Below are 17,294 nucleotides of genomic sequence, written 5' to 3' on the forward strand. Positions count from 1 at the left end.
GTGGGGCGCCCCTCGGCGTGCCATGCCCGCAAGTGTGTGATTTTCGTTTGTAAACACCACATTCATCACCCAATACGGCAACTCAGCAGCGCCCCGAATCCGCCGTGCTGCGGTGATGAATGGGGCCGTTACTCCATCGCGACGCGGCGGTTTGCGTCACCAGCCGTGACGCGGCGTGCTGACGGCCGACATCGCACTATGCACTCAGCGCCCGCCAGCGTGTGTTCGCTCGATCCCGCCATGGCGCGGTAGCGACGCAGCCGCTTCGTGCCGCCGCGCGACCGCGAGCAGGTCCGGGCTAGCGCTGAGCTATGTGGGAGGTCGGCGCCGACCGTCCCGCCGCGTCAGGCACGAGGACGAGACGTGCCAAGGCTGGGCGGCGCTGGAGGAGGCAAGAAGCGCCGATTAGGCCGGTGGTCATCACGGCGCGCTGCCGCAGGTCTGCGTTCTGTGTTGGTGCCGACTCCCACGTTTGGTCAGACCGTTGGCGGAGATTGCAGAGCGCGATTTGGGGAGATGAAGACCTACTGCGTCGCCTGCTCTCTCATTTCGGCTGTCTAGGCGCGGAAAATTGACGCAATTATTCCACTTAGGCGGCTATTATGTCACTCACCCCTGCGCAACAAAGGGTAAATTAATGTGGCAAGGTGGACACCCACATGCGCTGCCGCAGCAACCAGTGGCCTGGAGTATCTTGGAATTTATGACACTGTCGGCTTGCAAATGCCTCCAATCTAGACCCCCACCGGCATAGGCGAGCTTTTTAATCATTTTATTTGGTTCAATTAATGCCCACTGGGACAGTTTGGATTGCTGAAAATCTTTATATGTAAGAACAGTTCACTTGCATAGAAGTAAACTGCGAACGGTAAAAAGTCTGCCATGCAAGCCCATGTAGGATCAGATGCGCAGGAATATCCCAGAGAGGCGTGACTTGTTCGCGCAAAGCTTTTTTGGAAGTAAACCATTTATATGCGGCTCCATAAATTTGACGCCGGGCGTCACGAATAGTGAATGGAACACGGCACACCGCCCACACAACTCCCTGTTCCTTGGCTTATGATTGCTGGCGGTCATGATAGGCCGGCGGGGGCGGACCTCGCGAGCCCGGGCACAAGATCATCCTGATTGAAGAGGCATGGTTTCAACTTGGGCCGCGTTGTTGCTGAGCAGAATCCAGTGACAGGTATGGTGCTGGCTACCCACTCATCACGAGTGCAACGAAAAGACGCATTATCCATAGGCTAACCGTAGTCTCCTTAACTTTAGTCTGTCTTCTTACGTAGAACTTAAGATGACGTAGTTACATAATGCTTTAGTCTCAGTCTCCTCCAATTTCCACGCGTTTTCGATACAAAGTTGAGTTGCGTTTTGGTCGGAAAAATAGCATTTTACCACTAGGGTTGTTGTTTTGCGAAATAAGCCGGGGTTTGAGCCGGGAAGAGGGCTAAACATGGCTTCAAAATACGACGGAAACACGTTTTCTCCGTATTTGGCCCACTTTCTTCTCAAAGTAACAGGATGGGGTTCCCCAAGAGAAAAGAAAACTGCACCCCTTCCCCCCTCCCCTCCCCCCACACACACACCCATGGCTGACAATTCGTCCCATCTGCAGGTGCCGCAGCCGAGGTCTGCTCGGCGACGGCGGCAGCGGTGGGAGGCAGCGGGCGGAAGCCCCTGCCTGCCATCTGGCGGGCGGCGCGCATCTAGGGCGTCGAGATGTCACCGGCCTAATGACAGCCCACCCGTCATAATGACGGCCGCGCCGAGAGGATGGGGGCGGGTCCGGCCACCGCCGTGACACCCATTCCGCCGCCGACACCCGTAATCAGCTGGTTACCGGGCGCAATCAGCTGATTAATCCGGCCAGCGCGCCGGACGCCGCGATTACCGAAATTGAATTACATTGAATTTGGCGCGTCGCGGCGTCGCGGGAGTGGTGATTTGACGAGGAGACGTGCGGTTAGCCGCGCCGCGAAATGACCGTCGCGTGGTGCGCGGCTGTCATTTACGTGTCGGTGTGCAGCCGGAGGCCGCGGTCGCCGCCGGTGGGCGTGACGTGACCACCGCCACCCGCAGACGCTGGCCGCGCGAGCCGAAGGGCGCACCAATTCGGCGGCGACGAAGTGGCGCCGATTAGGGCCCGGGAACGTCCGCGGAACACTGCAGAGCGCCGCGAATGGCCACGGCAGCCGCGTCATTATACACACGAGACCCGGTAGCTGACAAAGAGAGGCGCCTACTTGTAATTTGGCCACAGCTGGCTGCCCCGAGGCGCGCGCTTGCTGGGCTCAGTTGTTTGTTGCAGTTTTTCTCGGACTGGTCCCGCAGGTCTCGTAGACGGAGGCTCTTTTCGCAAGCAAAAACCTGCATTGTGCATGTCATTTGCTAGATGCGTTGTGCGCAAACAAAAATTGGCTGACGTCGATTGGCGATATTGATAGCACGTAGCTCTTTCTTTCTAATTTTTCCACCGAGGCCTACACATGGGGTGGCTTGATCACATTAGCACAAATCTTAGAGTTCTATGCATGTTAAGCCATCATATCTCCAACAGCGCGTTGACTTACTTCCTGGTCTCCCGGCAATCGTCTGCGTGATAGTATCTTTTATCGGGAAAATGGCTTCACCACGGTCAATTCGTCTGAAACTATAGCCAGTTGCATCGCTGCTTTTGCGCTGGCATCCGACTCTCGCTTCCTTTGCAGCTTGGTGAGACAAGTCTCCACGTCAGCTTGGACAGCAGGACGGGCATCATCTTGGCCCCCGGTGTGGTTCACCTCCTGCCGACCTCGCCCCACACGTCCCACCCGAATGGCGGCCAGGAAAGGCTAAACACCGACACATTTATCTAAATTGGCATCAAAATAACGCAGCCATCATGCAGCGGCTCGCTGCCATCCTGTCTGGCTTATCTGCGGCGCGGCCGACCGGACGCCCCCTGTCCACCGGGCGCCGCTGCAAAAACGGCCGCTGAATATTCAGCCGGCCGGCGGCGGCTGACGACGGCCTGTCGCCGCGCTGACGCCGCTGACGGACCCCCGCCGTGACGTCACCTGGCTGTCAGCGCTGACGTGCTGACGCCGCCCGGGCGGTCGGCGACGCGGCCGGGCGCGCGCCGTTTTTACGCCGGCGACGCCGCCGACTGCCTCCGGAGCGTGAGCGGACCGGGACGGCGGGCGCCCCCTGGGGGTGAGCTGACAGCAGCTGGAGCGGTCCGGACCGACGGTAGAGTGGCTCGGAGAACTTGGGGAGGGGGATAGCATGTAGCTGAGCCTCAACGTGCTGAGCATGCCGGGCGCCCGATGTGTGAAGAGGCTCTCTTCAACTGGCGTGCATTTGTCAGCAGGAATGTAATATTTACGAGAGCGTTGTATAAAGCCTTTAATGCATCCACCACGACGTGGTTTTGTTGGATTCTTGTCTACTTGTTACCGTCACGCTGGTCTGCACGGTGAAAACGTTACTTCAAACCTCTCTCTGACCCTTCGGAACTAGACTCCCGGCATCGGCTTACTACAGAACCTTCGTGCAACACTTCTCTCCTATTTTCCCCTCACAAGATGTGTTCTTTCTGCACCTCGTCTGCAACGATTCCCCGGCTGCGCTCGCCCTCCTGCCGTCCTCCCCACCTGCCGTCTCCTCCTACCGTCCTGTCTTGCTGTCCTCTCCGCCTTCCCTCCCCTCCTACCGTCCCGTCCTCCCGTTCTCCCCGCCTGCCCTACCCTCCTACCGTTCCGTCATCCCGTCATCGCCGCCTGCCCTCCCCTCCTGCTGCCTCGTCCTCCCATCCTCCCCGCCTGCCCTCCCCTCCTACAGTTCTGTCCCCCTGTCCTCCTCACCTGCGCTCCTCTTCCTGCCACCTCCCCCACCGGCCCTCCCGCCTGCCCTCCCCCACCTGCCGTCCCGCAGTGGTCTGACCCGGAGCCGGTTTTGCTGCCGCGCGCCGCCGTGCATCACCGCGTGTCCTCGCCGGGCGACCTGTACCTAATAAATACGCCTAATTAGCGTCCGCTTGCGTATGCGGCGCGCGGCCGGCGCGCCGTCGCCGCCCGTTACGATGACGAATATGCCGGCCGTCGGCGATTGTCGTCGCATTATTTATTCACGCCGACCGCGGCGCAGCCGATCGGCGGCGCTCGTGGCGCGCGGGGGTCCGGCGGCGATGGATGGCGCAGCGGCGCGGCAGCCGGCGCCAGGCGGCGCTGACCGATGTGCTTCTGTCGGCGATAATGGCGCAGTGACGGCCGGGCGGCAGGCTGGAGCCGGCGTACTCCGTGGGTCATGCAGCGCAGAGAACGGGGTTGCGGGTTCATCGCCGTCCGTGGGGTCAGCCGGGGTCGCGAGGGGTCAGATATGGCCAGTGGAGAACGTCTGGGGTCAGCAGAGATTAGTGGGGTCAGCTGAGGCCAGAGGAGACCAGCTGGGTCTCTAGTGATCAATACGGGTTGGCTGAAGTGAGAACACCTCAGCCAAGGTCAGCGGTGACCGGCTGGGAGCGGCAAAGATCAACAGATAGTATCTCAAACTACTAGAATTGCAGTCAATCAGTCGGCGAGTTTAAGTTATGCGAGGGCAGCTGAGGTCAACAGAAACCAGAAGACCGCACTGGAGATAGCGCAAAACAGATGAAGCCAGCACAGATCAGCTGAGGCAGAAATACGAGTTGGGGTCGGGAGAGTCTGCCGGAATAGGTGTTATCAGATGAAGTCAGCAGAGACCAGGTGAAGTCAGTAGAAATTGGTTGAGTTCAAAAGATGTTGGTACAGCCCGGCTGAGGTTCGTAGCACTCAGCTGGCGTCAGCAGAGGCTAGCAGAGGTTAACTGCAGTCAGCAGAGATACCAGCTGATGCCACTTCAGGTCTTCTGAGATGAGTAGGGATCAGCTGAGATAAGCAAAAATCACCTGAGGTCGGTGGGGATTAGGAGTAGACAGCTGATGCCAGCAAACATCAGCTCGGACCAGCTGAGATCATACAAAGTTATTTGAAGCCAGTATAGATTAGCTAAGATCAGAAGAGATCAGCTAAAGTTGGTAGAGGTCTTTTGAGGTCAAAGAGAATAACTGAGTCCGGCAGAGGTCAGCTGAGGTCATTAGAGTGCAGACGAAAACGGTTTAAATGGTCAGAAATCCTCTAAGTTTAACGAAGATCTAATTAAACTGTTAGATATCAGCCGGGCTCATTGGTCGGTGTAGGTTAGCTGAGGCAGACATCACCTGGGGTTTATCACGGACAGAAGAGACCTGTCGAGTTATGAGTGATCTACTGAGATCTAGTGACCTACTACTATGAGTGATCTACTGCGACCAGCAGCGGTCGCCTGAGGCTTGCACAGACCAGCTGAGGTCGGTGGGGTCAGCTGGGGTCGGTAGAGGCGGGTCAAGATGAGCTGTGGCCATTTGTGGTAAAGGGAGCCATTGAGGTCAACTGGGTTTGACTGAGGTCATACGAGGCAGGCGGAGGTCAGGCGAGGGCGTGACGTAGGGACGGGTCAGCGTATGGAAACCCGGCAGGGTTTTAGTTCGCCCCTAGCTGACTACGGTAGATACATACAGAGTGACGGCTGTAGGCACGTAGTGGTTCTCAGGGTACGTCCCCGTCCCCACCGTGAATAGCCGTTGAGTGATCGAAATCATGCGATGCGTTGTATAGGTCATGCGATATATGCGGTACGTCATGAGAGAATTTTGGCGCGGTTACTGCGCACTAAACTGGATTTGCAGTGCCATCTTCAGTGATGCATTCTTGAGATGTGCTCCCTAGTGCCCATTGTTCCGCTCCTGCTCTAAAATTAGTACAGACTGCATCGTAAGCGCCCAGCACCCTTACTCTTATCAGGTCGGAGCCAAGGTAGACAGAAATGTTTGTTTTTTAAGGATAACAGGCGAGTGGGGACCGAACGCTTCACTTTCATATGGGCCATACAAAACAAGGGCCCTGAGCTGTAAGCTTTGCATTAGGATCAGATGAGTGTTTCCTTTTTCCGATAGAAAAATAGAGTAGGACCATTCTGTACAGAAATTCCCCGCATTATTTCGCCGCCGCAAATCGGTTTGTGGGCCCGAAGTCAGACGTAATCGCGGTGGCTTTGTGAGCCCTCAAGCAGACACCATTCGTCGTTCAGCAGCATGATAACATTCGTCAGGTAAGTGGAGCGTGAAAAGCACCAGCCTAAGACCCACTAATCCACCACAGACCCGGTCCCTTCAAGTGATCTAAACACTTCCAGATTGTATGGAGCATCGTCAAGCTCACTTTGATCCCTTTCCTGCCTTCGCTGATCGGCATCGCGGGGCACGGGGGCAGGCAGGCCCGGAGAAAGTCAGCCCGTTCCCAGCTCAGCCCACATCGAGACACCGTCGCCACGTGACGCCGCCGGCTCGGACCTCCCTCCAGCGCGCCGTGACGGGTGCCAAGTCCCGTCGGGTCCGCGTGGGACGACGCCCAGCTGGTCAGCCCGGCCGTCGCCATCGGCCAGGCCGGTGAAGGACCGTGCCGAACGGTGACCTGCCCTCCCGCGTGACCCCGCACGCAGGTCGTGAGGAGGCGCTCCGGGCGTGTTGCCCGCGCTTTCCGGGCCTGACCGCAGGTGTCGCCGTCGTCCATCACCCACCGCCATCACCGGACGAACGGTGGCGCTGTCGGCGCTGTTGGGACAGCTGGCGATAGCGGCCGTGTCAAAATAGCGGCCGGCCGCGGAAGGACGAGATCCTATCGCCCCGCGGCGAGGTAAATCATTGGTCGTGTTCGGCGACCCCGCGCGTAGGTGCCTGCTCTCGGCGGTCACCACGGACGACCTCGGGCCAGGAGATAGCCTGCACGCTCGTGGCAGAGGCTGGTCCGGACTGTGGCAGAGGCGGGTCCAGAACTGGGTCTCGGGGAGACAAGTACCGAATGACTGTGATTATCCTCAAAGCAAAAACGATAATAGTAATATAATAGCAGCATTAGTTACTTTTTGTCGCGGTATTCGGCAACATGGACTTAAATATGGATTCTGTGTCGATCCTCCCGTTGGATCTGCCAGTGGGCTCTGGGAAGCGAAGCGGCCCTCCTGGATGCTGTCTGCCCGCCCGGGCACGGTGCGGGGACCAGCACCTGGCGCTGGTCAGCTGGTGAGCCCTGTCGGGGGTCAGTCAGACCCTCATTATCAACGGACTGGACACTGGCCGGCCGGGGGAGTTAATTTGACCGGCCACGCTGGCCTCCCACCCACCGACAAAGGCGCGTCCTTAACGCAGCTGTCGGGCAGTCCCCGGCGAGCAGGCCACTTCTGCTCTCTCGCCGCTCAAGAATGCAGCCACCCGACAGCCCACTTGGGTGTCCCATTGTCCGACGCGCATGCTCGCCTTCGCCTCACCTATCTATCACCGGCAATTTCTTTATTTTCCCAACGGCGGGGTGCCGGACCACCCTTTGGACGTGTGGCCTTCCGCCCCCTCCTGTTCGCGTTCCAAAACAGGTCTTTCTTCGCCAGCCCGGCCGGGCTATCAACTATGGTGCGCGCGAGCATTAATCACCAGCCCGATGGAGAGTTTACATTCTGGCGATGGCCGAGATAAAGTGGCTCTTGGGTGGCAGGGTGTGAAGCAGCGGCCACTGTTTTCGCCGATTTGGCGAGGAAAACACGACGGCAAAATCTCGGGCAGGGCCCCCGGTCGCCGTCTTTGGAGCGAGATCGCGAGGGCTGGGCGGCACGAGAGCTGGTGCTAAATTACGGCCCACGCCGATTAACTCTGTACGGGTGCGCGCGTTCCTCCTGTCACACGGCTCGCGCTTTGTCTTGTCTCCCCTCTGATTAGGGCAGATCGGTCGGCCTGCCGTCACTTCATTACCATAAATCCAGTCACAGTTTGAAGTTCAATCTTTTGATCCCATTTGATGATACAAACCCGCCTCGGTCGTTTCGGCGACTAAATCCTTTCGACAAACATATCTCGCCGGAGATGAGACCAACTCTTCTGCTTTGCAAGTGAAATTGACAACAAATTGCGCTCGCATCGGGGGATAATCGCGGACGATCCGCTGGCTGACGCGCCGCGTCCAATGCATTGACGCTCCCCTTGTAGCGCGCAGTGGGCGAGCTTTGTTGCGCCACCGCCGCCGGGGGGCTCGGCTGCGATTAATCAAAGGATTGTTTTACTCGCTGCCCCCGACCGGCAGTGACACTTTGAAAAAGCGCAGGCTCGAGAGGGGGCGGCGGGCGACCGGTGTGGGAATGCCCCGGTGACACAGAGACGGCGGGCTGAGCACGGAGGCTGCAGGGGGGTATGGAGGCTGAGAGGGCACTCACCGTTCCTAAGAACTGTGTATTGTGATAGATTAAAAGGCGGTTAAATTGGATGGTGAAGCAAAGCTTTTCGAAGGCATCGATTTGGACGAAGAGGCTGCCAGACATTTCCGACAAGCACAAACATCTTCGTGAACATATCCGTTGTTTTGACCGAATTATTCTAGGCAAATTTGGTACGGTGAATTGTATTTGAAAGCTAACTAGCTTACTGACGGCTACCAATAACGGAACTCGAAAGCTTTTTAGGTTCGCCACTCAAATTAGCAGAAAATTGCACACCATACGATTATAAGAATCGAGGGGAGACCCCTAGTTATTAACGTCATGCATGCATTAACAGAGATCACCGGCAGAACGCAGCGTCGTGTCACGTCTAATACCAGTTGGCCTCGCTCCTCTCCCACTGGTCTGGGAATTATCACGAGTTTACTGGTGTTGTGGGGAAAGAAATGGACTGAAATCCGACTACAACAACTGACGCAATGTTCAGAAAGTTCCTGCACGCTGCTGGTAAAAGTGCGACGACTGGAGGCGATGGAGAAAGGAAGGAAGTTGCGAGGAAGTTGCTGGCGATGCGCAGCAGATCTTCAGCGTTCGCCGGCGGCTAGTATGGTGTCCAGCTTTCCAGGCTGCGCGGCAGTGGCGACCGGCGGTGGCGAACATCCCACTGCATGTTTAGCAGCGTGGCTGCCCATTGCCCCATGTGCGTGTGTTCAGAGAACTGCTGCCAAGTCATAGCAGCCCCCACCACTAAGCGCAGCTGGCAGTTATGCGCCGCATTCCCGTCACGGCGTACCAGCGTGGCGCGCACGCACGACCAGCCTCTCCAAGCCGGCGCCACTCGATGGTGACGAATGCACGATCAGCGTGGCTGGCCGCGAACGGCGGCGCCTAGAACAACCGTCATCTCACCCGGCGCTCGGGATATTTGAGCTCAACGATATCTAGCTTAAACTATGCGGCGACCCAAGCCCGATTTCCGCGTCGATGCTGCGTTTTTTGCGCACTGGACGTTGCCCTCTAGTAGAGCAACACTAGAGGACTTGTTTGCTGTTTAAAAGTATAGGATAAGCCTATTGGCCGCCTCCAACTGCCAGGCAGCCTGAGAGGCGTCCTCTCCGTGGCGGCTGGGAAAGCTGGCTGGGTAGCTGTATCTGGAGAAACAGGGCGACATGAACAGGGGGCGCAGCCAGAGTCTAGGTAAGGAGGGGTCAAAGGGCTGACAAAGTGGCCTCGCCAGTGAACGCCCCCCTCCCCCGGAAAAATCAGGCCATTTGGCTCGCTTTCTGTCGGTAGCACTAAGTCTCCTCGTTCATTTCTATATTTTGTCTTCTTTAACTGAAACTGAACCCAGAAGCCTTCGGGAGATGTACATATGACTGCAGTTTAGATGTCAATAAAATAAAAAAAACTCAGGTCTTAAATGACAAGCTCCAACAAACCACTGGGCTGATTCGATCCTTTCTAAACCGACTGTTGGGGCGTTATGAGTTCAAGGTATTTATGTAGAGTTAACGACCGTCACTTTATCGGGAGAAGTTGGTTCAACAACGTTGTAGCGCTAGATAACAGTGAAATTGGCGGTCATCAATGTTTTGAGCGTTGTTTATCGTTAAGAGTGGAAAGGGCTCAAAAAGTTAATGAATTTATATGATATTGACGTGCATTGAAGGCAGCAAACTATTCATAAGAATTAACGGATGATGTCAAAAAAGCTGGGACTGAAGGACTTTTATATCACGTGTAGGGGGCGTTATTGTTATTTCTTCGGGATTCTACAGAGGTATTTGGTAGTGCCAGATTATACGCCTGCGTTGAAGCAAATGGTGTCAAGCATTTTAACTGATATGACTAACCCATGTTTGCCCGTGGATGTTCATCCTGGACTGGAGGCACACTTGCTGAACGAGAACGGGAACGGCACCCCGAATGTCAGAGGGCTCTTCCGCTAGTCGGGGCCCTCTGACAACTAAATAAAACATGACGAATGACAATGCGACGTTCACAACACAGCAATGGCAGGGTTCTGTCTGTGTCCGTCAGGAGCCCCAGTACCGAACAAGGGAGCCCTGCGCTCCGTCTCAGCCAGATGCCCACGGATAAGCCGAGTCATGGTCCATGTACGCACTTGGGTGATGTGCCATGGTGGTGTGCCAACCAATGTGCCATTCTTTTGTTTGCTTCTCGTTCTTAAGTCTTCTCCAAGCATTTTTGATCAAATGAATCTAAGGCAGCAATTCACGAAAAGCCAAGTTTGTCGTATGCTCCCTGATACCGCCTTCCAATCGTCGAATTTTAATTAAACAACCACACTCAGTGGCAACAGTTAAATGTGCCACAGTGCTCGGCACAGTCCGTCCCACCCTCTGACCTCCCAGGCCTTGAGCAGCTGCTGCCATGGGCTGTAGGCCATCTAATCGGGGCATAGGCGTAACCAGGGGGCTTTTAAAGCCCCCCCCCCCCGTCCCCTGGAGGTGGTTGGAGCTCCCTGGGGCCGAAGGGCTGATAAAATTCCCGTAAGTCTTCTGAATCATGACGAATGAGCCCTCGAGACTTCAAAATGAGATGTAGAGCCTGAACAGGTGCATCAAATAAACAACAGAAACTTTATTGCAACGCCATGGGGCCGCTTGGCTGAAATGGTCGTTGTGCATCAATTTGGGCAACTCCTGCGCGAAATCCCGCCAACGCCACTGGTCAGAGGTAAAAAGCAATCGCACATAAACGCGGTGAAGCGGGACGACCACCTCCATCATACCGAGGGCGGCATTTTCTGTTAGCACTGAAGATGGCTCCGGACAGAAAGACAAATTGTCAGAAGTTCTCACTGAGCTGTGACGCCCTCCTCATGCAGGCTATCCTGACTGTGCCTCAGGCGTATGACATGCATGGCGATCTGAACCCTGATCTCGCCACGGGTGGGCGGGGATCGCCAGGTAGTCTGACCGTCTGAGCTGCGCAGGGCGAACAAGTTGTGCTTTTGGTTGCATTTTAATGCATTTCTGTGATCGGTGATGCCCCTCTAACGGCACTGTCATGTTCAGTCTCATTTCTGGTCGGCGTCGTTTACTAGATTTGAACTGGCTCCATTGGTGCACATCAGTATTCTTTGTGAAAATAAGCTCCTTGGCTTCCGGACTCAGCTGATTTGCATATGCATTTTGGTGATGGATGTGACCATTCTGGTTATCAAATTAATTGTGTTCCGATTTTACCACTATCACAAGCATATCTGTACACACCAAGAAATAAGCATCATTCCTTAAATTTCATAATATGCTGCAAACGAATGCCATTTTCACAAACATTGCATGAACATAACCAGCCACAAAGCTCATTCAATGTCAAGCTCATTCCTAAACCGCAACGTTTACCACATTCTCCTTAAAGAGCATGCAGCTTCTTCGATCCAGACACAGGCTTTCAAAACAGCACACTAAGTACTAGCAGCTTAGCACACACCAAGAAATAAGCGTCAGTAACAGGCAATAAGTAGGTTGATTCCAATGTTGTGTGTATTGTATCGTGTGTGTATCGTGCCGCGGGTGTATCGTATCGCGTGTATCGTGTGTGTGTGCATCATCGTATTTTAATGTGTTGTATTTTATAGCATCGTGTGTTGTAGTATCGTGTTTTATTGCAGCGTATTTTATAGCATTGCACATTGTATCATATTTCATAGTAATGTATTTCAAGATATCGTATTTGACAATATCGTATTTTAAAGTACGTTCCTGGATATTGCGTTTCTTAGCATCGTATTTCATAGCAAATTCCTTGGCATCGTATTTTATAGTGTGTTTTGCAATGTGTAGAAACGAGTAAGCGGGTGTTGTAAAGAACCGAACGAACTTGAACAACCAGCCGACAACCTGAGAAGCCACCTCGTGGATGGATTTAGAGCAAATGAATATAAAAACAAACTTGTCTTCTTACTGCTAGTAGCTTTAATATACAACACAGGTTCAAAAGGTGGAACGAAAGAAAGTTTCTCAGTTGGATTTTATTCAGAGTGCAGGGTTTCTGCATCATCATGTCAATTGCTCAGAAAACCATATGCATTAAGCATTGAAAACTACCATGAAATTACCATACCAAACATGATAATGGGTGTTACACTAAACGTGATTGCCTATACGTTATCAAGTAAAGAAGTTTGTCAGTTTACCCTTCATCCATTACCTCAGTATATCCAAGGTAAGCTGGCAAATAAAATAATAAAACAGCGTTTAAAATGTGTGTGGCCAGAGTATAAGAGAATCATAGCATTCCAGCACCGACAGGTAAAAAACAGGAACCATAAAAAGATACACCAAAGGCAGCACTCATGGTCGATTAGGTCCGCGACAAAACTTTTGAGAAATAGTTTCATTGTAGCATTTTCAGGCGTTAGTTGCAGTGTTAATTTGTTTTGTTATATGAACTCTAGCATCGATGAAAACGGCATGGAGATCAATTTAAAGAAATGATTCAGAGTTAGCATAAGTCTGGGAAAAAGCAAAGTACGGGAAACCACCATTTCTGTCAACCATTTGCCTGTGGACAGCTAAAACCTGTCCAACACACAATGGTAAAAAAATGATGAGCACGCTGAGCTTTTCCATTCCACAGCGTTATCTACCGATTGTATTCCAACTAAAACCCGACTTTCAAAAGGAGGTTTCTTCTTCGCATTGCGCAGTGCCAATTAAGAATTGTTCCTTACCCTTATGGGAAGCATTTCCGCTTAAGGCACCGAAAATGTTGCGTGCTTTTCCGGACACAAGAAGTGTTCCGGTACAAGTGTTACGGCATCAATTTCCGGTCCCGGTCCCGGTCCCGGTAATCGGTACATTTAGTGCGCCAGCGGTTTCAACGCCCCCAGCAGTTTCATCACCCCACGTGTCTGTTAGCAGATACTGGTAATCGCACCAAGCTCTGGATCTGTGTGATCAGGTGAGCCGCTCAGCGATGGCCAGTATGGCAGGGATTACCTGAGTCTGCCAGCGGCTGGAACGACAACCGTACCCCTTCAACGGAGAACGCCAGTTCGGACTACTACAGCAGAGCTGCTTTGTCGGAGTATGTGCATGCTTTGTCGGAGTATGTGCGGTGACATCGCCAGCTGCTGAGATCGGGTCTGCCAGAACCCATAAACCCCAATTCTCGAATGAAACTAAAAAAACATAAACGCTCAATCAACAAATGTAGAAATAAGGAGGGGGAGAGGGACGAAAGAGAAAAAAGGGTCAGGGAGAGACAGACAGACAGAGCGAGAGAGAGAGGGAGAGAGAGAGAGAGAGAAATAGAGAGAAAGAGAGAAGAGAAAGAGAGAGAGAAAGAGAGAGAGAAAGAGAGAGAGAGAGAGAGATAGAGAGAGAGAGAGAGAGAGAGAGAGAGAGAGAGAGAGAGAGAGAGAGAGAGAGAGAGAGAGAGAGAGAGAGAGAGAGAGAGAGAGAGAGAGAGGAGAGAGAGAGAGAGAGAGAGAGAGAGAGAGAGAGAGAGAGAGAGAGAGAGAGGAGAGAGAGAGAGAAGAGAGAGAGAGAGAGAGAGAGAGAGAGAGAGAGAGAGAGAGAGAGAGAGAGAGAGAGATGAGAGAGAGAGAGAGAGAGAGAGAGAGAGAGAGAGAGAGAGAGAGAGAAAGAAGAGATAGGGAGGGAGAGGAGGGTCTTCCTTACCCGGTATGCCCGCATCGTTCACTCCAACAAGGTAAGGTCGACTGAGCATGTCGGCGATGCTTACTTAAATCCAGTCATTCAATCACTGCCACTGTCAAGTATTCGGAATACGCTGATTTTGCAAATTATTTCTTATCAGACACCAAAACTGATCGCTCCTGAAACTCACTCGAATGTTTAACGCTCGCCACTTAACTCGAATGTCATAGCGCTCACTTTAACGACCCATAACGCCCACCACTGAACCCAAATCCGCCCATGTAAACAGCAGCGCCACAATTGTCACATGGAAGCTAGGCTGGGTGCAGCACACCGATCTTGAGTATACGTGAGTCTGCGTTGTCCGCTATTCATGGTGCCATTGTGTCAGAGCATGAACTTTCTCTCGAAATGCCTAACGGATCCATTGCTTTGTTTCATTGCTGTGAAATTTGAGCCACTGCAAAGAGGCCTCCAAAGATGTATGGCGACTGAAAAACTGCATGAACCTGGCAATGAGTGCCTGAGATAGAGCATCAGGGCTTTCCGTTCCTTTCTCTCGCAGGAAGTTTAGCATCAGTCCTATAATCATGGTCGACAGCAATTACCCTGAAAATAAAGTTTTGCCTCCGCGGTTTTCTGACCTTTCTTGCCCCCCCCCCCCCGCCCTCCCTGAAGCCGTACTGGAAAATATGCATGCGATGTTATTCACCATAAACTGACCAGAATAAGTCAGCGAACGGCGGAACAAGATGGAAATGACAGAAAATCAGGAATTGGCAGCGAATTAATCATCCAAAGCAATTTCGTTCCGTGCTTGAGCCCTAATCATACGTCACCATGCAGTTGCCATTAGAGACCGACACAAATGGCCAAGCGCAGCCATATTTTGAGGCGTGACGAAACGAACTGACGCAAAAGCTTACTTTCCCCAATTCCCATTTTCTGTTCTAATGCCGCATCCCTCGCACCCCGGTGCGGCGTTTTCGATCTGGCATTGTCTCTCGCGCCGCTGCTCGTCACCCTCCTCGACTGCGGCGATCTCGGCGCGGCTCGCTCGGCCAATCACCATCCGTCGGCCTGCCGCGCCGTTATTCTGATCTCCTGTCCAGTCTCCGTCTCCGTTATTCTGATCTCCTGCCCAGTCCACGTCTACGCCCTGGCTGTCGCGGCGGGTCGCCGCCGCCGAGCCGTTACTTAAGGCGAATCAGCAGATATGGAAGCCGTTATTTCGAGCAAAGCTGATGAACTATTCCGACAACGCTGGAACGACACAGCGGCAGTGAGCTGGAAAATTGCCCGCCGGCCGCCGTCGACGGGCGCGCGTCGAGACCGACGAAAATTACCTCGGATAGCGCGCGCTGCCGTCGCCCGCCGACTCCATGAATGTAAACGAGCGCTCGTCGCCCGCTTTGATTCCCGGACACGCCAAAATCACCGCCGCTTGCCGCGAAAGGGCGGGCGGAAATCCCCGGGCCAAGCAAGTTGAGATGAAAGAAATGGAGACGTTGCTCTAATGTCGACGGCGGAAAGTTTGCACTGACGGTGCGTGACAGGTTCGCTGTGCAGGAAGAGCCAGAATACATTACTTGCGTCATCCTGAGTCCGTTTCATCGTCTTGTCAACCATGGAGAGGTGAGCTTTACCGCGACTCGGGCTGGCTCACCGCGTGCGTGCTAATCACAACGCCACCAAAATGGACGCTCGATTGGTGTTTTGAAGCCCGAAGCCTGATGGGCGGTTTCGTCGATGATGAATGATGTCAACGCGCGCCCAAATTGTTTCACGAGCGCGGCACCTGACGTGTCGCCCGAATTAGCTGCGGAGCTATTGACCTCGGCAGCGCTGTGAACCCGAACAGTCATCGCTCACCAGCGCCGGCTGCGAGCGAGGCGTGTCGCTGATGCGCGTGCGGCACTCTCGGCCGCCGCCGCTCGTCCAGCTGGCCGCCGTCGACTTTGATCGGAACGGTCCGGGGACGCGGCGCGGCCGCACCAGCGCGCCGACTCTCCCGCTATATCAATTACGATTTATAAATTGGCCAAGATTACATGTTTATAATGCGAGCCGAGCGGTGAGTGGCCATTTGTCGTGGCTGATGGCCGCTCCAGTGACAGACGCCGCCGAGCAAATGATACGGGCCGGTCGGGCGGCGCGGCGACCGGCACCGCGCCGCGCGCACCCCACCCCCGCCCCACTCCCCCACCCCCACCCCCTCGGTGCCACCCCGCCACCGTGGTCAGGCGGACGCCCGCCTGGCGCCGCGGACATGACGCGGGAAGGCGCTGCTGGCCGGCTGTGCCCTCTGGTGGGCACGGGCGGCACCGCACCGGCTGCTCTGTGGAGCCTCCTATAGCGCGCATCTGTTGTGCGCAGTGAGAGGGAGACCTTCAGTTGCAGGTCATTGGAGAGGGAGCAGGGCTGAAGTGTGCGGAGTTCTGCGGGCGGTGATATCACGGCTCGCGCTGGGCGGGATGGGAGACGTGCCACATGACACGAATGACCGCCGATATTTTCAGCCCGGTGCCGATAAGAATGAGAAATGTCGTAATATGAGACGCCGCCTGCCCGAGACGCTAGATGGATCAGTGCCATCGCAGACGTCAGCTGAATATGATGGCCGAAATTTGGCCCGCGCGAGTCAATCGGCCCGTATTTGAATCCGGTTATCTGCGGATATTAGTCTGCTAACCCTCGTTTGTCACCGACATCAGGCCGACGGAGATTCCTCTAAGAAAATATTCGAGTCAGCCATTCGAGGACAATGGCCTCATAACAAATGATGCGGGACTTACATCAAATGCTGCACCAACGAAGGGCGAGATAAGTATATTTGAGAAAAATCAGTTGTCTCCGGTATTCCATATCTGAAACGCACAATGGGTTATCATGACTGGTATCAGCCAACACACGCCAAACGGCTCATAAAGCATCGTGCGGGCGCCGGCGGATGGCGACGCCCACTTGTTTAACTCAGTTTTTGTTAGTAAAGTGAGTTGCTCGTAGAGCAGAGTGGCGCAGTGGAAGCGTGCTGGGCCCATAACCCAGAGGTCCGTGGATCGAAACCACGCTCTGCTAGGTGCGACGTTTTGCTTCATTGCTGCTGGTAACGGCTAACGCTGAATCGCACTAGACGTATATTTCTGAGCGATAAAGGTACTAGTCATACCCGTTTAATCTACCTGCTTTAGATGTCTGTTTCTTCAACACTTGAAGGCGGGGTTAAGGTCACTTGGACGAGACGATTTTAGCTAGACGAAGGGGCTCCAGCACGCCGTCCCTCATGCGACCCCTACAACCTCGGGCGTAACGTCTGATCATATGACTGCCAAAACCTCGTGTACCAGCTCTGCCCAGGCGGGA

General features: G+C 54.1%; 1 non-coding gene across 1 annotated transcript; it reads left to right on the plus strand.

The window, feature by feature from the left end:
- The first annotated feature begins 16,937 nt into the window (after positions 1-16,937).
- On the plus strand, positions 16,938-17,009 carry TRNAM-CAU (transfer RNA methionine (anticodon CAU)). The gene has a single exon. It is a non-coding gene; the product is annotated as a tRNA-Met (tRNA).
- The last annotated feature ends 285 nt before the right edge of the window (positions 17,010-17,294 follow it).

Source organism: Pollicipes pollicipes, unplaced genomic scaffold (genome assembly GCF_011947565.3).
Source record: "Pollicipes pollicipes isolate AB1234 unplaced genomic scaffold, Ppol_2.1 Scaffold_4295;HRSCAF=5057_pilon_pilon_pilon, whole genome shotgun sequence".
Lineage (NCBI taxonomy): Eukaryota > Metazoa > Arthropoda > Thecostraca > Pollicipedomorpha > Pollicipedidae > Pollicipes > Pollicipes pollicipes.